This window comes from Pelodiscus sinensis, chromosome 7 (assembly GCF_052426305.1).
Source record: "Pelodiscus sinensis isolate ZL-2025 chromosome 7, ASM5242630v1, whole genome shotgun sequence".
Lineage (NCBI taxonomy): Eukaryota > Metazoa > Chordata > Testudines > Trionychidae > Pelodiscus > Pelodiscus sinensis.
The window spans coordinates 66,485,716-66,513,225 of record NC_143058.1 but is presented as its reverse complement, the minus strand read 5'-3'; the positions used below and the strand labels follow the sequence as shown (position 1 = coordinate 66,513,225).

Below are 27,510 nucleotides of genomic sequence, written 5' to 3'. Positions count from 1 at the left end.
ACCTCTTTGACGTAGTAAAACTCCAGCTTATAAAAACTTGCATTTTGGCGCTTTTTTCCCCCTGATCATCACAGTATGTTTACTCTGCATAAGTGCATTGGAACTGACTGTGATTCTGCTAAGTTACCCATTAAAAAAATCTGGGGTCTGCTGTGAAATTGTCTTGCCTTTTAGGATGATTTCTTGGTGCAGATGTCATGTTGGTTTGCTGATAGTGTGTGTGCCGAAATCCTGCTGAATTCCTTTATCTACTGAACTTCCTTTGAATCCTCCGTTCTCGGTTCTATCTGCAGAAGCCCAGTCCAACAAAATCCAGCCGAGACTCTCTGTAGTTTGGGAATACAGGCAGTCCCCGACTTACGCAGATCCGACTTGTATCGGATCCGCACTTACGAACGGGGCTTTTCTCGCCCCGGAGCTCACGGGCGGCAAGTTGCCACCCGTGTCCTCCGGGGCGAGAAAAGGTTCTCCTGGTCTCCCTGGCCTGCTGGGGGGGGGGAGGGTCCAGCAAAGCCGCTGGACACCCCCCCCAGCAGACCAGGGGGACAGGAGCAAAGCCGCCCAGGCGGCGGGGGTCCCGCCGCCTGGGCGGCTTTGCTCCCTGGCAAACGAGCAAAGCCGCCCAGGCGGCGGCTTTGCTCGGGTGTCCCTGGTCTGCTGGGGGGGTCCAGTGGCTTTGCTGGACCCCCCCAGCAGACCAGGGAGACAGGAGCAAAGCCACATGGGTGACGGGGTCCCTCGGCATGTGCGGCTTTGCTCGGGTCTCCCTGGTCTGCTGGGGGGGGAGGGTGCGCAGCTAGTGCGCCCCCCCCCCCCCCCAGCAGACCAGGCTTTTGTTGCAGGACGCCTCGGGTAGAGCAGCTGGGGTGCTGCTGGGTTGGTCCTGTGGGAACCTACCGGGCAGTGCCCCAGCTGTTCTGTCCCAGGCTCCAGATTCAGCAGGTGTTGAAACTGATTAGGCTGATTCCAGAAAGCTGGGGGCAGAGCAACTCTGCCTCAGGCTTCCTGTAGTCAGCCCCTGGTCAGTTTCAGTGGCAGCAGCTGAATCTGGAGCCAGTTCCGACTTACATACAAATTCAACTTAAGAACAAACCTATAGTCCCTATCTTGTACGTAACCTGGGGACTGCCTGTAGTTTGTCAGTACAGCTGTGCCAATCAGTCTACCTGAGTGGGCATGGCTTGTACTGGCAAGTACAGCTTAATTTCTTTGCACTGCCATAGTGACCACAAGCCTAATTAAGAATCTGGACCCTGTTCTGCAAGGAGCTGTACAGTCAGAACAGAGCGATGGTCCCTGCCTCAAGCAGCTTCCAATCCAAGTAGCAGTTCAGCGGGTGAAATAAGCAGCATGGTCACATGTCCTTGTCCACTGGTAAAACAGCTAAGCTAGGAGTTCAGCTGGTAGAGGTGTCCTTACAAGTCCTCTTAACTGACCTGGCCATACCCACAAATGTTTCTAGCACAGCCCCCTGCGAGGCAACCTCCAAAAGATTTCAAAATAATTTTGGAAACAATAGACTTGGTACTTGCGGGCTTCCCCTCTGAGAAGCGGGGTGGAATAACAATGGTGCAGTGTTGCTGGCCCCAAGGAGTCCAAACCCAGTGAGTTACAACAATAATAAACATTTGGAGGCTTTTATCTGCCTTCCAACTCTGGAACTGCTAGAGGTCACGTTTTCCAGCTTTCCTCTGCAAGCCTGAGGGCTAGAAACATAGTTAAATGACAGGCGCTGAGATGTTCATGTGGTATGCAAGAACCCAGGGTTTTGAGAGAGACCCCCAGGAACGTAAGACTCGTATTGGTGGTTTGCAGCCTTGGGAGGGGATGGCAGTGGTGGTGGTTCCGTTTTGATATTTATTTAAGCAAACTTAAAATGTTCCCCTCCCGCAATGACAAGCGTCCTACTGTAGTTTAGTTTCTAGGCGTAGAACTCTCCTGTGCTCCAACACTTCTCTCTCTTGAGTGCGCCACTGACAACAATTGTAAAAAGTGACATGTGTTGCCATCTGTTGGTACTTCATGCATACACAGGTCCCGTATAATTCTGGCTGCTAGAGCACTTCAGCTCTGACCCACAGGCACTGGTGTCTGCCCCAACAGGCTCTCGCTGAGTTGTACCAGTGGAGGGGATCCTAGTCTAGATGCAGCTACACTGGTAAAAGGTACCATTTTATACTGGTGTAATCACATCTACACTATGGGATGTGAAGTCATTGCACTCCTCATTGGTATACTTATGGCAACACAAAAAAACATGTGTAGACCAGACTTTATGCTCCTACTGTGTTTAACTGGTAACCAATTAAATGTGATTTTACATCCCTACTGGGGATACATCAACTTGAGAGATGCAGAACTCCAGGTGGGATGGGGGAGATGACTCCCACAACCCGACTTCTGCTTGCTTGTCAGGATGAAAGGGTAGAAACTTGCACTGCTTACAAAGGCAGGTATTTGGTGTGTAGCGTTTTTACTCTAAGCATACACGACTATAAATGGACTCCGTTGACTTCAGTGGGACTTAAGCACGTATTTAATTGCTTTGGTTGATTAGAGATGGAATGTAAGACGTGCACCTGTAAGACGTGCACCTAACACTGATCCTCTCTCATTGCCATTAACTTACCAGCTCTGGTTGAGTTGACACAATTTACCTTTCATTCGTGCTTATCAAACTTGCCCTCAGCTCTCCATGTAGGCTTCCCGTAGAGCAGGGAATCAAGGTCTCAATCCTCCAAGGCGTGCTGGGCCCACAGCATCTAAAAGCTCCCCGTAACCTGCTCTGAGGCCAGCCCCTCTTTGGGAGCATCAGCGTTTCCCTTCCATGGTAGCTGGGAGTTAAGCTGCTGTCTAAACCCCCATGGTGCGGCCGCTCTTTGGGCGACGGCTCAGCTGGAGGGAGGCTGTGTGGGGCCGTCGGACAGACCCTGCTAGTACATGGTGCTGCTGTGTTGATTTTTGTTAAGCTTGAGAAATGCTGACTGAGTCCCTGGCACTCCCAGCCATTCAGACCAAAGGTCCATCTAGCCCAGTGTCCTGTCTGCCCACAGTGGCCAATGCCAGATGCCCCAGAGGGAGGGGACACAACAGGTAATCCTCACGTGACCCCTCCCGTCACCAACCTCCCTTGGAATATCTTCCATCCTGCCGTGGGACTGTCTGGGGTGAACTGTGTTTGTGATGTTTGAGGGGGAGGGGCATTGATTGGCTTTTGGTGGCTACATGGCATCGACAGACTCATTGAAGATGGACAGGGTGGTACAGAGCAATTGCCTGGGGGGAAAGGGGTCTCTCTCACCGATGAAATGCCTCTTCCTTTTCTTTCTGGGGGGCAGGATAAATCGCATGCCTGCCCATCCTCCCCAGCTTGGTTTCCTGTATGACCTCATTGTGACTGAACGTGGCTCCTTGGAATGAAGTGAGTGAATTACTCAGGCTTTTCTCTGTCTCCACCTATTCTCCAGCCTGCCCGGATTGATCAGGGCCTCCGTTTGGCATGCCAGGCATGCGGTTGGAGAGCTCCCTCGCGCTCTCTCCTGCATACTTCCCCTTTCTCTCCCACCACAGGGGTTAGTTTCCCTGCATTCCTGATGGGAACGGGATAGCGAGTGGCTGCCTCCAGTGTGACCGCGATTGGTCACGGTTCAGCCTGGCTTGCTGCTTTGTACCAGGATGCAGAATGTGCCTGGGGAGACAGAGCTCTGAAACGCTGTTCTTGCCGGAGAGAAACCCGCCCTGTTCCGGGGAGCCCAGCACTTCAGGGGCTGGCCATCTGTGTGTAGACAAGAAAACAGTGCCCAAGAGCTAGTGAGAGAGAAGGCTGTGGAGGTCTTTCAGGAGCAAACAGGATTCCTTACCCTGGTCCCCAGGAAAGGTGTTTACTGGGCTGTGTGTTTTTAGCCTTTGTTTGCTTATCGCTGCTCATTATACACCTGACTCAGCTGTATTTTGAGGGATGGAAGGGTACCAAGCCAGTTTTGGAAGTGCTCAGATCAGATCTCTCTGGCCGCCTTTAAACGTGTAGGGGCTGACAGCGTAGAAGCAAGGTGTAGGGGCGTGTGTCTGACCCAGAAGGGGGTTCTGGGCTATTGTAGGGGGCTGTGAGAAGCGATGGTATTGCCACCCTTCTGCGCTGCTGCTGGAGGTGCTGGGCAGGCACCCAGCACAGAAGGCAGCATCACCCCGCAGCAGTAGAGAAATAAGAATGGCATGCAACGCGTGCTCTAATGTTTTGTCTGTGTGGAATAAATGTTATGGCCACCAAGATGTGCGTAAGTGCACACCACCAGTAGAAACACCTGCTGCTGGCAGCGGGCACTCTGCTAATTATCTGGGTGGCACCTGGAACTTTCCTGGGCCGCCTCCCGAGTGCTCAGCCTACAGGGAGGACTGAACTGGCATGGTGTGGTGCTATGGTAAACGCCATCCCCACCAGAACTTGAATTCTTCACGCTTTCAGAAAGCGTGGGTGCCACTGAGTGGAGGGATGACGATTACCCGCCTCTTTCAGTGCTCCTATCAGCACAGTACAGTGTTTGGGGGAGGATCGCCAAAGCCTGAAATATTTCAGGGGGGGCCTAGCAGGAAAAGCTGGAGAACCCCTGCTGTAGAGAGAGTTTCGCTCTAGGTGAGCTGTACCAAGGCTATTAACCTTCTCTGGAACCATCCTTATCACTTGACCAGGTCCCAGCCCAGCTGCTTGCGGAACATGGCTTGGGAATGGCACGCTTAGACGGAGTAGAGGAGCAGGCGTCTTGGTGGGGAGTTTTGCCGGGCACAGGGCTGGTTCCAAATACCCTGGCAGCATGGAGAGGCTCCAAAGGGGAGAGCATGGGTGGCCAATTGTGCCGAGTCTTCTCTCCTTTTTGGCAAAGCAAGTCCAGGCCTAGCTCTCGGTGTCTGCAGGACTCGCTCAGGAGAGTCTCCACTAGCCAGATTGTTAGTGAAGACACAGGGATAATTGCTTGCTGCTTAGTGGCTGTGTGGGGTGTGTTTTTCCTACCAACCCAGTGACCCCGCTATGGGAGTGCAGCAGGAGGTCTGGGCTTGATTCCTGCTCCCTAGTGGCTTCGTGACTGAAGTGGGGATGCTGCAGCCGTGCCTTTCCGTGCTGCCATCCTGTCAGAGCACCTGTGCTAATCCAGACTGAGCCTCGGGTGGCCGACTCTCCAAGAGAAAGGATGGATGAGAGGTGCACTTGGCATGAGCACTTCGGTGCAGCTGTTTTAGCCTTCATGTGAAGGCTTTTCTGTTGCACTCCTCCCTGTGGCCAGTGAGCCGCTCAGAGGTGCTGATAAACCTGTTCTCCTACCCCTAGGAGGTAAGGTAAGGAAAGGTTTCTACATCCTTTAGAGACGCAGCACTTAAGGCTGGCCAGTACTGAACGCTTAGCTACAGGGGGGAGGAAAACTCTGCCCTCCTCAATTCAGTGGGTGAATACTTCCTTAGCCCGACCTACTGCCACGTGGGGAGGTGGCATTGCTGTGGTCATAGGAGAGCCACTTGTCTCAAAACTGAGAGAGAACCATTGTCGGCTCCTCTCCTCTGACTGCTCTGAGCCTGGGTCTCCAAGCACTCGGGCTAATAGGGGAATAATAAGTGTTCCTCACGTACAAGACAGAAAATGCTCTGTGGCAGAGCTGCCTCCCCTGTTCCGCCTTCTTGGCGTCAGTGCTCAGTCGCCGTGGCCCCAGGGTAGAGTTATAAAGGGTGCAGGGCGTGGAAGCGTGATTAGGAACAACCTGTGGCTGGCTTCCAAGTGCTGCCTGTTCCCGGTGAGTATAACTCGTCTTCTGGTGCATCCTGGCGGGTGTGAGCATGGGTGAGAAGATGATTTGCGCAACCATTGCTAATTTATGCCTCGCAGCCGCAGATCTGGGCCAGGTGCCCCTGCTCTTCTGGTTCCTTTCCTGTTAGCTGCTGATTGCACGTTGGCAGGCGCGAGGCCCCATTTGCACACCGTGTCAGGAGGGGAGGGTGTGCCAGAATTGCTCCGGAGTCCTTGGAGCAAGGTGTCTATTCACCTGGCATGGGCATAAGGAAGATTCTCTCTTTTTCTCCCCCGCCTCCTTCTGCCCCTCCTCCACTGTTTGCTTTCTTGGGTCTTTGTCCCAGTTTCTGTGACTTTCCTCTTCACCAGACCAGTTTTGGGAGCTCAATATTTGTTGGAACTTCTGTGGATTCGTTTTTCTCCCACTGTGGGGTCATTTAGAAAGAACAGTGCTCCGTAGACATTCTCTCCCTTCCTAGTCTGCTACCCCATCCCCAGGGTGCTACAGACTCTTAAGGGGCCCTGCTCCCCAGGGGTCTGGTGTAATGTTCTCTCCGATGCAGCAGGAGTCCTTAACGTCTCTTCAGGCCTTTGATGCTGATGCAGGAGTCTGCCTGGTTGTGAATATCCCTGCAGGTAGGAAGAGAGTCTGTCTCAATCAATGCCCTAACCCCTCCCCTCTCTCCATTCACAAACATCAATACGGCCCATTCATTGGTCCTGACTAGTAACTTCATGAATCAAAAAAGAGGACTATGTAGCACTTTAAAGACTAACAAGATGGTTTAGTAGGTGATGAGCTTTCGTGGGCCAGACCCACTTCCTCAGATCAAATGTTAGTCTTTAAAGTGCTACATAGTCCTGTTTTCGTTTCAGCTACAACAGACTAACACGGCTACATTTCTATCACTATTCATGAATCAAGTGCCATTTGTGAGTTGAAAGCTCTCAAAACTGTTCCAGGGCACCCCTGTCACCCCTGCTGGGGCTCGCCACTATCAGAATGAGGTAGCACATTGGGGCCAAAGCGGAATGGGCGTATGGCCCTGGGGCCGTGTCAGTGTTGTCAGAGCAGCCACTGCACTTGGAGTTCCCTGCTCTGAGTGTGTGTTTGATCTCACTATCTTAATGCTGCCTTAATGCTAGGATTGTATGTGTGCTTTTTTAGGCCTTGAGGGAGAACTGAACCCTATAATTTCGAAGTAATAGGCTCGTAAACCTTAAAGGCTCATCTGCCTTTCCTAGCACAGCTGGTAAATTCCTCAGCAGCTATGCACTTTGCCGGCAAATGCAGTGAGCGTGTCCTAGAATGTGTGATGCTGCCGGCATAGTCCCTTACTTTCAGACATGCCTGATTTGTATGAGAGAGCTAGATTATTTCAAACTCTGCACATCATACAATGCCTATTTGTGTGACAAGTGTAACCTATTTGTGTGCATTACCATAGCTACTACGAGTCCCAGTCCTGGCTTAGAACTCTGGTGTGCTAGGCATTGTACAAACCACAAAAAAGTCACTATAATATATATATCTTTTGAACTGGAAACCATGAATTTGTCCTCCCAAAATTCAAACTAAAAAGATTTTACTCAAATGACACCCGCCTCCAGCTCCTCCCCAACCTCTAATAGGTCAAAGCTAGGGATGTTAAATTTAGATTAACTAATTGAATAGTCGATAGAATTTCCATCGACTATTCAATTAGTCTATAAGGGCGCCCCTGCTTTTGAACTGTAGCAAGGGCTCTACGGTCTCTTGCTACAGTGCAGAAGCGGAAGGCCCACAGAGAGCATGGGGCTTCCTTTCCACGCACACAAGCTTGCCCCGCGCTCCCTGCGGCACTTCAGCCTTCTAAATGTACAAGAGGCCCACTGGGGATCTGCACATTCCAAAAGGAAGCCCCGCAGGGAGTTGGGGACCCGTCTGGCGTCTCCCGGCCAGAGCTCTTGTACATTTCAAAAGCAGAAGCAGCAAGAGCAGAGACGGCTCCTGTCTCTGCTCCATTTCCACTGTGCCTCTACCTCCCCTGCCCCCCGCAGAGATGGTGTCGGGGGGAACCACCTTTTAAGCCCGTTCTCCCCCACCCACTCCCCAGCACTAGCTCCTGCTCCCCCCCCCCTTGCTTCCTCTCTTTGAAAGAGGCAGAAGGGGTGGGGGGGGCAACGAATTGCATCACTAGTCAACTAGTCTTACACCCCTAGTCAAAGGCCAGGCTGAAGAAACTGTCATCCCAAAGTTAAACTGGACAGTAGCCATTCTGAACCCATTTTCACTTGGACTCAGCCTCCCTTCCAGTCCTGTAGTGCCCATGTGGCTGCTATCACCCCCCTCTTTAGCAAACAGACTTGAGGAACAGAGGGCTACAGGAGCCAAGAGGCATTGGAAAGTCTGTGCCCCCTGTCCTCTGCTCTAACCATCGACCTTTGCTAAAGGAGAAGTCCCCAATGGAATGCAACTGCAGTCTTTGTGATGTGCCAGCCACAGTCGCGTGGATGGGCAGCCCTGGTTGCAGTCCATGTCAAAAGGAGGAAGCGGTGTCTCTGTGGGATGGACAGGAAGAAACAGTCTATGGGCGAGTAGCAGTGTCTGTAGATCCCAGGGTCTGACAGCACATTCGTACTCATGGCTGGGAACAGAACCAGCGCTCCTGTTCTCTGGTCTAGTGAAGCAAACTTTGCTTCTCATATGAGCATGTGGCTCTGAGCATCTGCCTTTGAAGTCTCTCTCTCTCTCTCTCTCCATTGAATTCTTTGAATGTCAGCTGCTGTGATCTGCTGTTAATGAGGGAGAGAAGGGAAAAGAAACGTGTTTGAGATCATCACTTGACAGGGGTTTGCCAAGCTATGCTACAGCTCAGTTGCAAGGTGTCGGTCTAGGTGCAGGACTAGCTGGGTGGTGGTCTCTGGCCTTTTTTATCGGAAATCAGATGAGATGGGTTTAATAATTGGTTGCGTCTGTGTACGAGACACCGATTTCTGTTCCATTTGCCAAGTGGCCAGTGACTTGCATGCATATATTGTTTTATTATTGGTTCTGTTGCTGTAAATTGTAGGACTCGTGCCGGTTAGCCAGAGAGGAATCTTGTCTTATGACACTAGAAACTCTACAAAAGACGTTGACATGGCTATACATTGTATATTGCTCGAGATTTAACCTTTTGTGATCCTGAGCAGTTCTGTTCATTTCATAGAAGATTAAGGCGGGGGGAGATCTCAGGAGGTCTCAGGATTTGTCTCTGAAGCTCTTGGTTTAGGGTTCTCTGGTGTCATACTTGCTAATCTGCCTCCCCTGGCAGGGCAGCTGTGTTGCAGCGAGCTGTGCCATGCAGTGCCCAGTGAAGTGTGTTTGCACTGGCAGTGGAGTGGAGGGCTTGTGGGGATGATAGCTCTCTTTGCACAGTCTGAAAGATGGAGCTTAATTTGCAATAGTCTGGTCCAATAAAGATCAATGTGATAGAAACTAAGGTGCATGCGATGGCTCCCGCGTCTGCCTTGGACTAGGGCAGGTGCTTAATTTCAAGGGCATGTTTGAGTTACATTAATTTGGTCAGATGAAAGCATGTGCTAAAAAGCTTTTAACAGTGATGGGACTCCCGTTGTGCTTCAGGTGAAACAAATGCTTACTGAATCAAGGCCTGATATCAAAATGGGTGTGGCCTGACTGTTTAAAAAAACCTCTCTCTCCCAATCAGTCATTTCTATGTAGGAACCAAACTTAAAGCCCCCAGGTTTGAAAGATTTGGTGCTGGTGTTCAAAGCCTTGAAATCTATGGCAGGCTGTCCAGCCATCTTCTCTTGGTGGAAGGAAACAAAAGGAAGTTTTTCTTAGCGCACAGTCAGCCTGTGGAACTCCTTGCCAGAGGATGCAGTGAAGGCTAGGACTTTAAGAGGGTTCAAAAAAGAGCTAGATAGATTCATGGAGGTTAGGTCCATCAATGGCTATTAGCCAGGATGGGTAGGAATCGTGTCCCTGGCCTCTGTTTCTCTGGAAATGGGTGACAGAGGAGGGGTCACGTGAGGATTACCTGTTGTTTCTCCTCTCTCTGGGGCATCTGGTATTGGCCACTGTTGGCAGACAGGATACTGGGCTAATGGACTGTTGGTCTGACCCAGTCTGGTGGTTCTTATGTTGTTATGAATGAACAAAAAGCGTTTGGGGGTTTCCCTGGTTGATTCTGAAAGCCAATGCAGTGAGTGAGGTAGGGTGTGTGTGTGTGTGTGTGTGTGGTAGTGTTTCACAAGTGTTGCTACCTGGCCCAAAACAAGGCTCTGAACCTTCAGTTTCTTGGGTTTGCTAACTGGTTTGTGTCGTGGTGGCCCATGGGAGCTTTCGCTGTGACCTGTACCCCAGTAGATGCTGCTCAACACAGACCAAGAAGGGAGCTGTGCTGCTAGGTGCTTTGCGGGATTGTGATCCAAGTTTGATGCGTTGTCTGTGACTGGTGCGCATGTATACCGGTGTTCTGATCAGGTGGTGTAGCTCAACCAAAGAGCCTGCCTCGTGCTTAGACAAACTACAGCCACTCCTCGACTTACAAACACACCGACTTACGACCATCCGTACTTATGACCAACCTCCCATTAACCCCATTATAATTTCGAGTTGAGAGCCATGTACGTCAAGTTTTTCAAACAGTGCGGGCAGCACGTTTAAGGATATTTCCGACTTACGACCAAATCGAGTTACAACTAGGTGTTTGGAACGTAACCCGTTCATAAGTCAGGGACTGCCTGTATTGCTTATCTCCTGCTGTGCCCTGTGGAGAACGAGTTTGGATTGGCCCTTTTTAGCATCAGCCAAGGCAAAGAGCTTGAAACCCTGCATGGAATTGGAGCCCACACGGCCAGGTTTTCAGACCTGCTCAGCGCCCACTGAGCAGCTCAGGAGCTGCAGGGTGCTATGGAGGATGTGGCCTGTGTAGATGTCTAAAGAGTCGAGGAGAACTGAGTTGCACTGAGTTGCACTAGAGGCAGGGCCTGTGCTATGTGGCACTTGACTCACTGCTCTGGGGCAAGAATTTTCACAGACGCCTCCTCCCGGCAGTTTCCCATGTCCAGCCTTTGCTCGCAGAATGACTTCTCTATTTCTGCCAGTCAACTTGCTTCTCGGCTTCCTCATGGTTCTTGTTTCTTCTGAGGGTTTCAACTCTTATCTCCATCTTCAGACTCCTCATTCCACTTCCAGCTTGTTGCAGGGTACCTGGTGTGGCGTGATTCTGCTTACCTGTGTGTTTTGTTTGGAGGAGTCGGGCTGCACCTATTGGGAGCACGCTGTTGATGCCAGGCGACTAAGCTGAATTGCAACAGGGAAGGAGAGTCTGATGAGGAATCCTGTACTTCATTCTGTTAGTTCCTCTTCTGGCAATTCAAGCTTTTTTAAATGAGCAAATTGGATAAAAATACCCTCCTTTGTTCTATCTCACCAGCCGCTCCCAAAAACTTATCACTGCATGCATGGGAGTTCGCATTAGCGTGTTTTTAGATCTACCAAGAGCCTGCATTTAACACCCTATTCTAAGAAAAGAGTCTTTTATATCCATGAAGGAGAAAATATTTGTTTCTGCTTTATAAATCTGAGAACTGAGGCGGCAGTATCAAATGTCACTCTCCCTCCTCCTTGAGTCACTATTCCATTGCTGCTGTCGAGGTGGGAATTTACAATCTAAAACCAGCAGCTGTTGTTCCTGTGTGTTGGCTGTGGGCGTGGAGGCAGGGTGTCCAGGATTCATTGGGGGCAGGCTTCCCAGCCCTAAGCATAGGTCATCAATCCCCAAGTCCATCTCACGAAATTAGGCTCAGGAAATAATGAGGCTCGCTTGAAAAGGGTGAGATTTTTAAAAAGTTCTGATGTTGGGGTCATTCTAGTTTTTTTTAAACCCTTAGCAGGGTGCACTTGAGTCTCACTTTCAAACATTTCTCTGCAGCAGTGTTGTGTGAACTTTTAGCTTTTGGTGAAAATAAACCGTTCCCTGAACCAGACAAGAACTCTGTGCAAGTTTGAAAGCTGGTCTCTTTCCTCAGCAGAAGTTGGTCCAATAAAAGATGTTTCCTCACTCGCCATGTCTCATCGTCATCTGCTTTCCGGAGCTGGGCGTTTAGGTGGAACCTCAAATATCGCAAGGGTTAGCAACTCTGGGTGGAATTAAAGTGCTGGAACCTGGGCTGGTGTAAAACAAGGAGGTGCTATTGAAGTCTGTGAAGCTATGCTGATTTACACCAGAGTTCTAGAGTTCCGGGCCAGAACTGACCACCAGTTCATCTGGTCTGACCCCCCTTTGTAGCACCAGCCACCACCAGCACCCCTCTGTCAAGAAACTGGTGGAGGACAGGTAAAATCAGGAGTTAATGTGGTACAGATGTTTCCCCTCCTGGCTCAGATGAAGGCTGTGCATGAATTGTTAAATCGAGTAGCAGCTGCCGAGTGTTCCAGGCGTGTAATTTAAGGTTATGAGACTAAAGATCTGGAGTTTGCCAGAGACAATTGAAGGATGTACCCAACAGCAAGTCTACAACTTCAGATGCTGCAGCTTTGGTGGGCACACCACCTACGCTGACAGGAGGGATGGTACTCCACCTCCCTAAGAGGTGGCAGTTATGTCTTAGTGTTACCTACTTGGAGTTCAGTTGGTTTCACTGTGTTGGGAGAAGGGATTTTTCCTAGTAGAGACCTGGCAGCAATCCTCAAATCAGGAGATCCAGGCTAGTCTCCTTCCCACAAAGACAGGATCTCTCCCATTTCCATTGAAGATTAGCATTGCTAGGTTGGCCAATTCACATACCCCAACTGATTCTTTGGGGGCAGAGGAGAATGTAAATAAAAGGCAAACCTCTTAACACTTTCAGGTCTTCATAAACTGTGTTTGAAGCCTTTGGCTAGTAAAAAACAAAAACAACAAAAAAAAAACCCGTTATAGCTTAGAGCAGCAGTTTTGTGATCTGGAGCATGTTCTAATGTTGGCTTCCACACTCTGCCCTTTTCATGAATCCCTGGCTTCAGTTTCCACGCTCCTCGGGTAAATACAGAATTCGTGGTTCACAAGGGCCTTGCAGTTCACGAAGGGCCTTCCTACCGTAGGGAACACTGGCACGACATCGATATGTGTTAGGCTGGGTGCAAACCCCTCCTGCAGACACACAGCACTAGTGCAAAGTGAAGTTAGCACTAGTGTAATGCACCAGGGGGTAAGCTACAATGTAACTCTAACAAGCACCAATGCAGTTAAACTGGTGCCGTGGAACCTCATTGTAGATGAAGCCTGCATCTTCATTGGAAAGTGACTTGGAGGTGACCGAATGCTTACTGGTATCTTCCTCGGTGCAGAAAATGAGTGTTTTTGTGTTTGCTTGAAAATTTTGTGGACTAAGGTAGAATGTCAAGAAGTCTAGCCTTTACACAATAAACTCTTGAGATGAAGTATGATGACCTGCTTATCACAGGTAGTTCTGTAAGAATGGTGCTGACAGTTGAAGCTTCTCTATCTAGGGAATTTAGGGCCTTTATCAACTTAACCTGAAGTTCAGTGAAAAACACTTTCTGTGACTAGCCGTATTACCTTGAGTTAGAATTTTTGTAACTGAAAACTGAAGTAAAAATGCAACTGTCTTCAAGTGAAATATTGATGAGAATGTATGCTCTGAGATGAAGTCAGAAGTCATTATGTTATTTCAGAAAATTAATTCCAACTAAAATGTTCACACTTTTGCTGTACATTGCCTACATTTTGAAGCTTATCTACATTCTTGCTTAACATGTATTATGTTTTTACCATTGCGTTTGCATCTTCCCATCCTTCAGGCCAGCTTTTAAGGGATTTTTAAGCAAGAGAAAAGATTAATAGAGAAGCAGCCTTGCAAAGGGTTCACATTGAGTGAAAAAGTTAAGAATTGCTTAAATAAGGCACTAACTGTGGATATGGCATCATCACGTCTGTAGCTGAACAGTGCATTTTGAGTTTAAAAGGTACCCCCCCCCCTCCTTATATCTAGGGCAGCAAAGCAAACAGGCTTTCTGTGTTCCCACGTGAGTCACTTAGAGCCAACAGAAGATGGACTAGTGTTTGATATGTAAAATTGGAGAGACTGATCTAGCACTTAAGTTCTGACAGATGCCTGGCCCCATCTGTCTGTCTTGGCTCGTAGGCTACACAGCTTCAAAAACCAAATGATTCCATATGTGAGGAGACCAGGGGGAGGCCATAGCACTTTGCTAAGCTGTAATTCTGGTGTCTTAGTGTGGATCCACTGCTCTGGAAAAAGCATATTTTACTGGAAAGCTTCTTCCACTGACACGCTGGAACCAACCAAAAAATAAACACACTCATCCCCTCCTTTCTCCTCCCCCCCAAGATGAACTCTATTCCACTGGCGCAGAAAGAAGTAGCTATGATGTTAGGATCCTTGTCTGTAGTAGATCATCCATTACAAGAATTGCATGTTATGAACAAAGGATGAAAAAATGAACTGCTTGTGGTTTTCCCCCCATTCACTTGTATCATGTAGGTTTTGTCTTCACTGCCCAAAAAAGATGTGGTCTTACCAAGAGCTCACTAACTTGAGAGAGAATCTGGGGGGGAGACGAGGCAGTTGGTAGCTTTCCCAGAAGTTGAAGTAACCCTTTGAGTCTGGTAATCTTTAATTCAACTTGCTAACCTGTGTGAAAACCAGGGGTGTGAAAGTGCAGTGCAGGGAGTAGGCAGGAGCTGTCTCCTGCCCTTAGTGTAACCGTGAAAATTTCAGTGGTTACATGTTTACTTGGATAAGTGCATTTTAATATCCCTCGTGAAAATTCAATGGCCTTAACTTCTACAACTAGTTCTCATCTTTCCCACTCCCACTATCACTTTTATTCATAGACTGAAACAGAAATACGAGTGTCCCTGCTCTTTCGACACCCGGCTGATTTCTTGCCTTTGAGTGAGTAATACTAAACGATGACAATATTCTCTCTGTGCCTGAAGAGGAAGTTGCTGCCATGAAAAGTTGGCTTAGCCTCTGAAGGACTCTGTTTCAAAGTGCCTGGGTAATGATTTCCACCAATTCAGGGGAGCGACTTTGTTCAAAACATCATCAGTAAACACGTACTAATTGTGGTCTTGCTCCAGCCCTGAAATTCATTATGGCTGGCATCATGGAGTAGTGATTTGTAGATGCCCACACCAGCATTTTCTTCAGAAGTTAGGCATCTACCTGTACATCTGAGCTACCTCCTCCATGCATTGTCTGAGCTACTTTCCCTTTTTTCCTATTATTGAATTGTCTGATCAATGTGTTTCCTGCCTGCCATGGTGGGGTTGAGATCCTGAGTTTTGCTGGGTTCGGTGACTAGCCGTGCTGTGCTATCTTGGGCACGTCACTTCATCTCACTGTTCCGCAATTCCCCATCTGCAACCAGGAACTGGTGCTGCTTTTCCTCCTGCCCTTTTGGCTGCCCAACCTATGCAGACTGTAAAATCCTCAGGGGACGGCATTCTCTTCCTGGATGTATCCACGGCATTTGCAACGGCAGTCTCCTGATCTTGGCTTTGTTATCCAAGCATCACTGAATATTAATGAGCTTCACTAGTGTGAGGTTTCCAATCAGTTATGAAGAATGTGAAACTTGTGCGTATCTTCTTAGCTTCTAGGGGTGATCATCCTCACCAAAGCTACTTGTTTAAAGCCATAGAATATCTGACCTTTTATACCTTGGGGGGTGAGCGCCTTGTAACCCCCATATTCCTCCATTTTATATCATTGCAATCTCACAGATAAAGCGTGCCATGTCAAGGAATCGGGAAAGGTTGTGGTCTGGTGAAAGACTTCTCTTTCTCCATATACATGTCATTAATGCATACGAAGTTATGAGAACTCTGTTGTGTGGTTGTCACTAAAACATCAGCCAGCTGTTTGCTTCCCGGAGACAACAGCCAACACCTGGGCAGGGTCTAAGTAGCCATTGTCCAGCAAGAGAGCTACAATGCAATGACTCACCTACCTCTGGCCACACCAGGGGAACTGCTCAACTTCCCCTGAAACTCAGCAGTGCCCCAGACATGTCAGGACTTGGCCTTCCCAAGCTCATGGGATTGAAGGTATAAAACCCAAACGCAGACCTATGTTTGGCCTTTCTCCTGCCCCACCATGCTGCAAGGAAGCAGGACACTCTGAAGACTCCAGCAGAAGGAATTGGCCCACGTTTCAAGGCAGAACTCTGTGTACTATGGACTGCAGTAGCCAGTGAGGTGAGAAAAACAGCTTGGGATAGTTGTTGCCCAGTGTAGTAGGGTTGAGAGTTTAGATTTTCTTTTGGTAGCAGCTCTGACTTCTGCTTAACACTGTTAATAAAATTCCATCTCTGTAGTCAAACTTACTTGTTTTTCTTTACCAGTGAATTTGTAAGAAGAGTGGCAAATCAGCTCAGGTTTGACAAAAGCTGGTGAGTCCACTTGCCACTGATTAAGAGGTGAACCAGTTAATACATTAATATAGTTTATTCCTGAGGTCTAGTGCTTGGAGCTGGAAGGGGGGTGGGATTTGTCTGGTGCCTTTCTCTGTGTGGTTCATGAGTGGTTCTAGGAACATTCCTGCAGTCTGGCTGGGTGTGGGCTGTGATAGATCCACACCAAGAGGGTTTGCTGCTGGTTGCTAGCAAGATGATGTGAGAGCCCAGGCTGGAAAGTTGAGAGGACATACAGATTCCACAAGGAGGTGGGAATCCCATCATAGAATAACGTCCATCCGCACTCCCTTTCTAACCCTATCCTTGTACATACCTTGGTGACGTGTTTCCCTGCTCTCAGGCAAACTGAATTCCCATCTGCCTGTGAAAATTAGCAGTATCGATCAATCTGGGAGGGATGAAACTCCTGTCCAGCAGTCTGGGTTATGTACTAGGTCACCTGAGGTGTTGAGAGCACACACAACTCTTAGATGTGGTATCTGCAGGCTGTACAGAGCAAACAAACTACATTGTAGAAGCTTCGATGATGAATGGTGAATGCAGGTTTCTTTCATGAACTTACAGAATCCAGTTGGTGATGTCATATAGATAAATGGCCCTTGTGGCTCCTTGAGGTCTAAGAAGGGAGGAGGAAATTAAAAGATTGACTTCTCAGAGGCTTGAGTATACATTAGCCTATTTCTAGAGCATGTGATAGGTCTGTGTAACATTGTAAAAGTGCCTTAGGTGAAATCCATTGAAGTCAGGGGCAGCGTGAGGAAAGATTAATCCCTTCTGGCAATTTAGAGTGAGAGATTTTTGGGAGATGAGAAGTCGGGTAAAACTTTCCAAAGGGCCTATGTCCCATTTCCAAACTGACATGGCCTGAGGTCTCAGTGAATGGCTTGTGCAAATGGGACTTGGATTCCTTTCTCAGTCAAACATCTCTGAAACATTTCATTCCTTATCTGTTTGGCTTGGGAATGCAGAACTGAGTAGGTGTTTCTCACTTGCACTTGGTCGCAAGGAGCCCTGTAATTCACACATCCTGGCTGCGTCTCAATTTAAACCTTTGAACTAGCTTCAGAGTGGCCTGCCAGAGATTAATTTAATTGGTGATTCCTGGACACATGGAAGGGTCCGGTACAATTTGGTGTGGAATCTCCTAAAACCAGAGGTTCAAGGAAGGGGAAATCAAATGACTTGGACAAGAATGCAATTCACAACTCTCAGGTTACAGTAATAAAATATGTGCTACTGGAGATGGGGGAGCTCTTACCTTTCCTTTGGGAATGTTAAGGTACGTCTACACTTTATTGCTATTTTAGGATACTTCCAGTATCCCTAAATAGCTATTTCGTGTCTTTTTGAAACAAGCCCATTATTTCAAAATAAAACAGGCTCACTATTCCAACGTCCCTGTAAACCTTGTTCCGTGAGGATTAAGGGACGTTTTGGAATAGCAATTTTTCAAAATTAACTCGAAATAAGCTACGCAATTTGCATAACTCAAATTGTGTAGCTTATTTGGAGCTCAGGGTGCAGTGTAGATGTACCCTTAATGAATAGAAGGCTCAGAAACGGGTGAGTAGGGCAGCTGGCTGCATTTTTGCAGGGGTGAGTAGGGCAACTGCATTCGAGCCAGAGTTTAACCGGTTAGACAAACTGTTTAACTGGCTGACGATTGTAGGCGGCTTTTACATCCCCCTGCTTTCCCCAGAACATAGTCATTGTTTTGACCTGTGCTCCCAGGCAGGCAGATGGTGTCTAAAAACAAATGGCTCCTGGTGGCTAATAGTGGGAAAGACGTTTTGCTGATTTTGTTGATAGAACTAAAGAGTTGGGATTACTGAATGGCCTCTAAAGCCTCAGAAGGGCAGGGGAGTAAGGCTCCAGTTTCGTCTCCCCCTAAAGATGAGGCTGACACTGGTGAGGGCTGTGACAGAGGCTCAGTTCCTTGCGCGTGGCTGTGAAGCCGACCTGAGCCCCCATGGGGACGTGGCTCAGTCGCTGACAGAATAAAATTTGTGAGTGGAGACTAGCTTCACCCCCAGGGTGAGATCCCCGCTCCTTTCCTGGCTCCCTAGCGCTGCCTCATCCCTTTTGTGGGATGCAGGGGTCCTGAAAGGCCCGTATCTGGGGGATTCCCTGGCACAGGTGCTGCAGATTATTTCTATAAGGTGGGTGCTCCCTTTGCATGTGTATAACCCCCCCAATTCCAGCCAAAGTGGCGTGTTGAAGAAGAGGGGTGTGTGGGGAATCTGCCCAGAGGTGGCCATCATAACATAGGCCTTTCAGCTGGCAAAATACACCAGAGGCCTGTCCGGCCCTGAGCCAGCTTAAAACGCTGGTTAGCCCTCTCCTCTGGGGCCGCGTGGTCTGTGTGGTGAGCTGCAGAGGTCTGGGCAGCATGTCTGTGCTGTTAGAAATGGGCCTGACCTGTGAAAAGGGAGTCTCTGAAGGAAAGGAAATCAGTGTTCTCTGACCTGCTGAGATCTGTGGCTCAGGCTGGCCTTTGTTCAGTGCACTGGGTTACAATGCCCATCCGCTGTTTGTTTTCACTCCGCAGAACAGCTTGTTCTTACAAATACATCTCCCAGCCATGCGCTGGCTTGGCTCCTGCAGTGTAAGTCTGCTGCCCAATCAAGCTAAAATGTAGACACCCATGTTTTATACAGAAATAGTTCTGTTTCTTGCTTGGGTCGTTCAGGACCAAATTCTGCCCCCTTGCTTTTATTGTTCTGCTCTTCTTTATGCATTGCTTTAACTTCCCACGCGGCCTGTACATCTCTTTATCCTTCATAGTCACACATGCAAGGTGGATCCGAGCAGCAGCTAAACTGACGAGAATGTAATGGTGCATATTTCATCTAGAAATCATGGTTCGATGTTCTCAAACTCAGGGCTTCCTCACTTCTGGTATGTGGGACGTTTTGGGAATAAAATGCCCTCAGGTTGCAGCAGGTGGTACTTTGTGTGTATTTCTTAGAAGGAAACAGGGCTGCGCAGTAAATACATCATTCTATTTCAGGGCATAAGCCAACAACCACTGCCTATTTGGGGGGGGTCAGAAGGAAACTTTCCCTCAGGGCAGGTTATCTGGTAATTGCCCACTGCAGTGTGTGTTGTGCCTTCCTCTGGAGCAGCTGGGGCTGACAGCTTTTGGGGATGGGGTCCTGGACTACACAAATCCTGGTCTGATCCTGTGTAGCTATTCCATTTTTTTTATAATGGATGGGGGCTTGACCCCAGCTGACATGCGTCGGGTCCCCGCCCCCCCCGGTCCAGAGGATACAACACTGTGTAACAACAAATTGCACTGTCATCAAGAGAAAATGTTGCTGTGGCATGTGAGTTTCTTTTGGTTACTCTTGCTTTTATCTCATGGGGCCCTGAGGCTTAATTAGTCTATAAAAGAGATTTGTCCTCCAAAGCTGCAAAGAACTGTGATGATTGGCCATCTCTCTCCTCCAATTAGGCAGTTTGCTTCCTTAATGTCCCTCTGCCCTGCCTCATTGCAGCTGTTGGTGCTCTCCCTGTAGTGGTGTGGAAAGAAATTAGTTGAGCTATAGCACCATGGGGGAGAAGGTTTCTTGCTCTTCTGCTGCCTTTAACACCAGTCGCTCCAGCTGTGCTCTTTAAGTGCAGTGTGGCTAATGATTAGAGCACCAAACTGGTATCTGGGACACCTGCCTTCTCCCCCCAACTGGTGGACTGTCTGCCATTCCCCTCTTTTGCTTGCAGTAAAACAAAGCTCGTGATAATGACTTCTTTTGTAGAGTAAAACTTCTGTGGGAGCTAGGGCCAGTCCTGTAAAAACTGGGCTTTGCTGTATCATGAACACCTCACATCCTAACTCCCCTAATTTTCCTGTGATAACCCCCCCCCCCAAATCTCTGACTTTAAACCCCTTCCCCAAAATTAACATTTTTCCATGATTAAAATGAAACAGCGAACTTTGTCCCTAGTCACAATATATCTTGGTATTTGTTGACCGCCATGTTTTATTGTTAGATTTACAGGTTTTGAACTGGTAGCGCGAGCCCCGTTCTCCTGATGATCTGAGTTTTTGATTGTTTGAGCTGGCCTTGATCCTGGTTAGGTGGGGTCGTGGAGGCTCCGCTGCAAAATGCTTGTTTTTTCAGAACACGTGAAAATGAAGAGTTCTCTGTAAAAATGTGAATGTTGTTTGCCACAGAAAAACACGGCTTTCTGGGATCCCTTATGCTGATCACTAGCAGAATGCTCTCAGCCAGCAGCATGTGTTTCTACGGGTGGTGCACATCTTACATGCCTCAGTGCACAGAATAAAACTTATTCCCCACACAGAAAAATGAGAGAACTCTGACATGGAGGCCCTGGGAGTTTTTACCCAGTAAACACAATGTTTTAGAGCCAGATCTGCAGCTGCCCTTGTGGGAGTCTTTTTAAAGCAGCATTGATATCTTATCCAAAGCCTGACTAAACTGGCTGATTTCACACCAGGCCGAAGCAGGCTTTTTTCTCACTAGGTGTCTTCAGCAAGCTGATACCTGCCCTGAATTCTGACTTTGAGAGAGACAAACTCCACTCTTGGATATATTTGCTTTTCACCACCAACTCTCTCTAAAACTTTTACCCCAAAACTTGATTACTAATATCCAAACAGATAAACCAAAGAAAAGATCTGTTTGATACATTGCTCATCCGTTTCCTTGGAAATCTGTAGTCACAAGTTGTTGGGGTAGACCCTCCTTGATGGAAGCCAGAGTTATGCTGATTTACAGTAGAGCTGTCGATTCGCAGTGGTGGAACATGTAACCCTGCAAATCCAAGGCCTGTGTGGGTGCATCTCAAAGCACAGTGTGGCTGTTTACACAATAGTTTTAGCTGTCTTTGGGCTTTCCTTTCTGTAATCTGCTTTCTCCAAAGCCCTGTATTTTTGGGAACGCAAATGTGTTCTGTGACAGCTGTTCTAGTTGAAGACAGAGATCTCTTTGAGAAGCATTGTCACTCTCAGGTTACTTAAAGAGCACTGATTGTTTTTCCTCTGTGTTGGTTTTAGACCGCACAAACTGGTGCCAAACTGTAACTATCTTGTAAGTTACTTTTAAAATTAATTTAAGGCTGATTTCTACCAGGGTGCAGACTCTTGGCGAAAACAAAGAATCTAACACAAGCAAACTGTGGGGGAGGGGCAAAACATTTTTGTGAGTCACTTACATCGAGGTGTGTGAATTTGAATAGTACAACTAAGTATCTCACCTCTGCACTTTTAATTTGTTTGGGCTGTGTACTGACTAGCGTTTATTCAGGTGCTAGCTCAGTATTAAGAAAACCTTTAAAGTGTGCAGGTAGTTCTCATGGTCCCTTGAGAACATCACCAACTCCCGCTATAATCTGATTACTGATTTTTTTTTTTTCCAGGTTGTTAATCCAGTCCTTGTTTGTGTGTCCTTCTGTGTAAAATTGTTTATTTGCAGTGTACTGTTCAACCACTAGAGGTCTCTGTTCTGCGTAACGTTCAGGATAAAGCACAGCCCTTGGTAAACAGACTGACCAAGCTGGAGCTAGAATTGCTGTTGGAAACCGGAAAAACTTAAACAACAAATAGACTAGTACTAGCACCTTAAAGACTAACAAAACATGTAGATGGTATCTGAAACAAAAAACAGGACTATGTAACACTTTAAAGACTAACAAGATGGTTTATTAGGTGATGAGCTTTCGTGGGTCTGGCCCATGAAAGCTCATCACCTAATAAACCATCTTGTTAGTCTTTAAAGTGCTACATAGTCTTGTTTTTTGTTTCAGCTACACCAGACTAACACGGCAACATTTCTATCACTAATGTAGATGGTATCGTGAGCTTTCCTGAGCATAACCCACTTCTTCAGATGACAGCTGTTGGAAACCGGTATGCTTTATTTGTAGAACAGGACTGTTTTTTTTAATTGGGCTTCATCTACTGCAGAAGTACTGTGGCATCATGTAGTATATTCTTGGGTGTGATGAATGAAATGTGCTGTCCATGAAACCAGCCGTTAAATTTGAGAAGATGGATCAGATCCCTGTAGCTAATGCGTTTCCCTCTCCTTTCACCCTACAGTTTCCTTTCTCTCCAGGGAGGATGATACTGTTTCAGGTGTTTCTGAACTGGCCCCAGTCTCATGTCCATGTGCCTCTCTGCAGTCTGAGTTACCGCTATTCTGCCACCTCTTGTCTCCCATTGGCAATGGTCAGACATGCTCTGTGAGTAGATCGGGTTTCTTATGTAGCATCCATTGTTTCCCACATCCATTCAGGATGCTGTTTTTCACTCTGGGTAAACAAATGGGGTTGCTTTTCCTGTTCTATTTTAACCTCTTTTGAAGTCCCACACGCACAATTGTTTACAAGCCCACCTGTGAAACTGGTTTCCCCCACTGGCTTCCCCCGCTCCCAGGCTGTCGGCTTTTTGTTCTTGCACGTTGATTGTTCTGGCTGGAGTTCTAAAACCTGATTCTAGAGTGGTTTGCTTTCATTGGTGTTTAGAAACATCGAGCTGATCTCAGTTTCACAACATTGCCATTCACAAACCTTTGGAGTTCGTGGGCCAAGTCCCCTGCCCCAAACATGACATGGGCTTAAGGATTGATTCTTAAATGGGTTTGCCGCCTTTATCGTGTCTTTTGGGTGCCAGTGGAACACATTTTTGGGCTTTTTCCCGCTCCATGCTATTACGATGGCTAGAAATTTGTTGACAAAAGCAGAGATTCCCATGTGCTTACGTATGTTGTCTAGAAGCTGGGAAACAAATGAATTGACATTGTGAAATTTGATCTAAGCAGAAGGGTTATTAATGAGTTATTTATATTGAATAGGAGCAACTGAATGAAACTGATCTGCAAGGCTGCTTACAGACTGTGACTGGAGGGATTTGGGGTTTTGTGCAAGTCTTTTAACCCTGAGATCACAGCGAGGTACTTTGCATTGAGGAAGGGTGTTAGACTCAAGACAGAAGCTGCATTTGACTTGATGTGGCATGTGTGAGCTTTAAATTCACACTCCCATTCAGAAGAATTTACATGCCCATCTTCACAGCTTAAACATTTTTTTTTTCTAGGAAGCATTTTTTTGGGAGATGCAAGAATGTGCATGAAGGTTCTAACTTTGGGAAGCCTGCAACTGCTGGACTGTGGAAGATATAGCTAACACGTTCCCCTAATGAGGAAACGTGTCACTGTTTCAGACCTCCATGCATTAACAGGACATTTTATCTGGGTGCTAAAGAATGGCCCCTTTATTTTTGTTGCTTATTCGTCTCTGTGGGGCAAAGCAGTAGCTTGTAAGTCAGGGGTCAGCAACGTTTCCGAAGTGGCATGCCAAGATTAAACTTATTCACTTCTATTTATGGGTCAGCATGCTGGTGATACTTTGTCAAGTCAATAATAGTCCTACTCACAGAAGCTTCATTAATAAATAAATTAAGATGCAGAACTTACCGCTTAGTGTGATCCTTGGCCTTGCTTTTTTTCCTTGCTGAGTTCTCTGATCTTGGCCTCGTAGTTTGATGCTTTAAGCAGAACACAAGCCACTGAGTCAAAGTTCCGCAACCTACGGCATGCCAGAGCAGCCGCCCCCCAATGTGGCTGCGGGCCCATCCCTGGCTCTAACCCACCCGCAGCTCCAACTTGCTCGCCTTTGTCTTCAAGCCTCCCCCCTCCCCCCCCCCCCGCAGCAACCCATCTGCTGTGGCTTCAACCCACCCTCCGTGGCAGCAACCCACCTGCCCACCACGTATTCTTGGCCCAAAATGCCGGCAGCAGCTGCCCCACACTGCATCCTCAGCCCCCATTGCAGCTGGCCTCCGATGCGGCCCTGGCCGAGCTACCATCCCCATCACAGCCCTGGACTGTTCTCATCCCCCCCAGTGGAAGCAGCCGTGACAGTCGCCTTCCAGGAGCAGGCAGAAAGGGAGTGCAGGGGCAGAGGTGGGCGGGCTTAGATTAGAATTTTTTGTGCATTGCTGCGTAGGCGCACACGTTAAGGGAACAGTGGTGCAGGCTCCTAGGTGCCCTGGGGAGGAGAGGTGGGACTGAGCTCCTGCCTTGCGTGCCAGTGAAAATCGGCTCTGGCAAGCGTGCAGTAGGTTGCTGACCCCTGCTGTAAGTGATCACCTGAAGGCAATGGCTGCCAACCTTTCCAAACTCCAGTACCCCATTCAAGAGTTTGATTTGTCTTGTGTACCTCTAAGTTTCACCTCACTTCAGCTACTTACTTACAAAATCAGACACAATACACGGGTGTTACAGCACCCTCTACTGAGAAATTGCTGACTTCCTTTTACCATGTAACCAAAATACATCAATTGGAATATAAATGTTGTAGTTGTATTAAAGCAAGATAAACAAGTCATTGTCTGAAATTTGAATAGTGATAGAAATGCAGCCGTGTTAGTCTGGGGTAGTTGAAGCAAAATGCAGGACAATGTAGCACTTTAAAGACTGGTTTATTAGATGATGAGCTTTCGTGGACAGACCCACTTCCTCAGATCAAATAGTGGAAGAAAGTAGTCACAACCATATATACCAAAGGATACAATTAAAAAAATGAACAAATATGAAAAGGACAAATCACATTGCAGAACAGAAGGGGGATGCGGGGGGGGGGGGGGGGGAAGGGGGAGGAAGGAAGGTAAGTGTCTGTGAATTGATGATATTAAAGGTAGGGAGAGTGGGATGTTTGTGAGTTAATGGTATTACAGGTGATAATTGGGGAAACTGTCTTGGTAATGGGTGAGAGAGTTCAAATTCTTGTTAAGTCCTTGTTGGCAAGTGTCGAATTTTAACATGAATGACAGTTCAGAGGATTCCCTTTCAAGTGCAGATGTGAAAGGTCTTTGTAGCAGAATGCAGGTGGCTAAGTCATTTAGAGAGTGTCCTTTCTGGTTAAAGTGGCAAGAAACTGTTTTCTCTTTGTGATCTTGTCTGATATCTGTTTTGTGGGCATTAATCCTTTGGCGAAGTGTCTGAGATGTTTGTCCAATGTACATAGCAGACGGACACTTTCGGCACATGATAGCATAGATTATATTTCTGGATGTGCAGGAATATGTGTTCTTGATCTTATAACTCACTTGGTTAGGTCCAATAATGGTATCAGCAGGATGAATATGTGGACAAAGCTGGCAACGGGGTTTGTTGCAAGGGAAGGTACCAGGGTTGGTATTAGTGTGGTATGTCCTGTGGTGGTTGGTAAGAATCCTCTTGAGGTTAGGTGGTTGTCTATAGGAGACTATGGGTCTGTCTCCTAGAGCCTCTTTGAGTATGGTATCTTGTTCCAATATAGGCTGTAGTTTATTGATAATGTGTTGGACAGGTTTAAGTTGGGGGTTGTAGGTGATCTGTTCTGCAATGTGATTTGTCCTTTTCATATTTGTTCATTTTTTTAATTGTATCCTTTGGTATATATGGTTGTGACTACTTTCTTCCACTATTTGATCTGAGGAAGTGGGTCTGGCCCACGAAAGCTCATCATCTAATAAACCATCTTGTTAGTCTTTAAAGTGCTACATTGTCCTGCATTTTTCTGAAATTTGAGTTACTACTGACTTTGCTAGTGTTTTTTATGTTGCCTGTTGTAAACTAGGCAGAATGCTAGATGAGTTGATGCACCTGCTAGAAGAGCTCTGTGTACCCCACTGGGTATGTTGAGTCATTGTCCTAAGGTGCTAGTATTTATGTGGCCCTTTATCCGTAGCTCTCCAAAGCACTTTACAAAGGAAGTCAGTATCTTCCCCGTTTTATAGATGGGGAAACAGAGGCATGATGACTTAGCAATGTGATTGACCCCGTCTCCTGATTCCAGTCCAGTGCTGTGGCCTCTACACCAAACTTCTCCCTCCTTCCTTTTTTCATCAGCATCTGCTACACAGAGGTAAAAATGCTCTATACAGCTATAATTATAGCCCGTGGGGGAAGGGATCCTTTCCTGAATTGAAAACTGGCTTCAGCTCTTGTTGAGGAAAAATTGATAGCTGTATTGTCTCCCTCCCTGTACTTAAATCAGGAGCAGTGTCTTTGAGTAACCGTAACAAAATACAGGACTATGTAGCACTTTAAAGACTAACAAGATGGTTTATTAGATGATGAGCTTTCGTGGGCCAGACCCACTTCCTCAGATCAAGTAGTGGAAGAAAATAGTCACAACCATATATACCAAAGGATACAATTAAAAAAAAAAAGTGAACACATATGAAAAGGACAAATCACATTTCAGAACAGAAGGGGGATGCGGGGGTGGAGGGGAAGGAAGGTAAATGTCTGTGAGCTAATGGTATTAGAGGTGATAATTGGGGAAGCTATCTTTGTAATGGGTAAGATGGTTATTGTCTTTGTTGAGACCGACACGTAGAGTGTCGAATTTTAGCATGAATGACAATTCAGAGGATTCCCTTTCAAGTGCAGATTTAAAAGGCTTTTGGAGCAGGATGCAGGTAATTAAATCGTTGTGACAGTGTCCTTTCTGGTTGAAATGGCAAGAAACTGCTTTTTCTTTGTGATCCTGTCTAATATCTGTTTTGTGGGCATTGATCTTTTGGCGAAGTGTCTGAGATGTTTGTCCAATGTACATAGCAGACGGACACTTTTGGCACATGATAGCATAAATTATATTTCTGGATGCGCAGGAATATGTATTCTTGATCTTATAACTCACTTGGTTAGGCCCAATAATGGTATCAGCAGAGTGAATATGTGGACAAAGCTGGCAACGGGGTTTGTTGCAAGGGAAGGTACCAGGGTTGGTATTAGTGTGGTATGTCCTGTGGTTGTTGGTAAGAATCATCTTGAGGTTAGGTGGTTGTCTATAGGAGACGATGGGTCTGTCTCCCAGAGTTTCTTGGAATTTAGTATCCTGTTCCAGTATAGGCTGTAGTTTATTGATAATGTGTTGGACAGGTTTAAGTTGGGGGCTGTAGGTGATGACAAGTGGTGTTCTATTGTTGGTTTTCTTGGGTCTGTCTTGTAGTAGATGGTTTCTAGGTATTTGTCTGGCTCTTTCAATTTGCTTTCTTATTTCTCCAGGTGGGTAGTTGAGGTTCATAAATGCTTGGTAGAGATCCTGAAGTTTCTGGTCTCTGTCAGTGGGATTAGAGCAGATGCGGTTGTATCGAAGGGCTTGGCTATAGATGATGGATCGTATGGTGTATGCTGGATGGGAGCTGGAAGCATGTAGGTAACTGTATGAGTCAGTGGGTTTCCTGTTGAGGGTGGTGTCTAATTTTCCATTGTTTTGTACTGTGGTGTCCAGGAAATGGATCTCTCGTGTAGAATGGTCCAGGCTGAGGTTAATGGTGGGG

At 47.2% G+C, this 27,510-nt stretch overlaps 1 protein-coding gene across 6 annotated transcripts in view; it reads left to right on the top strand.

Moving 5' to 3' along the window:
- The window catches only part of SH3BP4 (SH3 domain binding protein 4), a 74,241-nt gene that overhangs the window by 20,074 nt on the left and 26,657 nt on the right, over positions 1-27,510 (top strand). For 2 of the 6 annotated variants that reach the window (XM_075934102.2, XM_089779978.1), the window contains one exon: positions 22,279-22,421. The exons of the other annotated variants lie outside the window; for them this stretch is intronic. The gene's annotated coding sequence lies outside the window, so the exon portion shown is untranslated. The remainder of the gene's footprint in view (positions 1-22,278; positions 22,422-27,510) is intronic. 6 annotated transcript variants of the gene reach the window in all.